Raw genomic sequence first — 1,152 nt, forward strand, 5'->3', positions numbered from 1 at the left:
GAGGGTCTCCCCTCCCTTGCCTAAGACGAGGCCTAGGGTATGCATGGTTGGGGAGTTCCTGCAGTGCTTAGACATCCCAGTAGGAGAAAAACAGCAAAACTAAACCCAGGATGGTCCACACACTGGTCACTGCCCTCTTCCTCCTAGAAGTATTCAGTGGTTTATCTTCTATCTTTCCTGTGAGGGTCATAGTCGAGCTCACAAAGTTAGACTTGCCAACGTGGGGGTTCCCCTTTGCCAGGTTCCCTGGAGTTTTTCCTTGCACATTAATCCACACAAAGTTCTAGTACACATACAGCCTGATCAGGCCTTTCTTGAGCAGGCCAAATAGCATAGGTCAGTTGCTGGGGCAAGCAGGCCCAGCAGGGAGGATCAAAAGGGGGCAGCCCCTCTGCTCGGTCCTGTCTGTTTGGTGCCTGGCCTTGGGCACTGGCTCCTGAGGGTGGCGGGTCATTGGTAGCAACCTCCTTTGATCTGGTTGTACCTTTCTTTGCTGTGCCTACCCACATCCCACTTCTCCTCTTGGATGAGTTGACAGCCCAGCTTCCATCTACAAGCCTATGGACCTCATTTTCTCCTTGGAACTCTCTGCTGTCCCTAGTCTCAGCACTGCCTCAGATGTGGGGACTTCCCCAGTGATTAGGTAAGCCCTGGAGGCTGGGCCTGGATTTATTCAGCAGGCATTCTGCTGAATAAGAATAATAAGAGGACAGTGTTGGGGGGTAGGGAGGGGAGATCTCAGGACTCTAGGGAAGAGATTCTGGGATGTGCTGTGCCCAGGATGAGGGCAACAGCCTCAGGTTGAGGCTGGTCTAGCAGCTTCAGACTTTCAATGTGGGTGTTCTGAGAGAATGAGAGGGGCCAAAGAAAGGGGTAGTTGTCAGACCTAGTCTTGGAAGGAGCCTTGGCTGCCAGAGTTCTGAGGGAGTGACAACGCTCAGACTATTTGTGGAGTGTTCAGATGGCGGAAGACAGTCCAACAGTGGTCAGGCTGGTCATGGAGGCTGGACTGATGATAGTCAGGATGACCACGGTGGCTGGTCCAGTGATGGCCAAATGCTAGCTCCATGGTGGTCAGGTTGACCATGAAGGCTAGCTAGTCTGGATGTGGCCAAGGTTGGTCTGATGATGGTGAGAAAGACCTCGGTAGCC

Source organism: Rattus rattus, chromosome 6, assembly GCF_011064425.1.
Source record: "Rattus rattus isolate New Zealand chromosome 6, Rrattus_CSIRO_v1, whole genome shotgun sequence".
Taxonomy (NCBI): domain Eukaryota; kingdom Metazoa; phylum Chordata; class Mammalia; order Rodentia; family Muridae; genus Rattus; species Rattus rattus.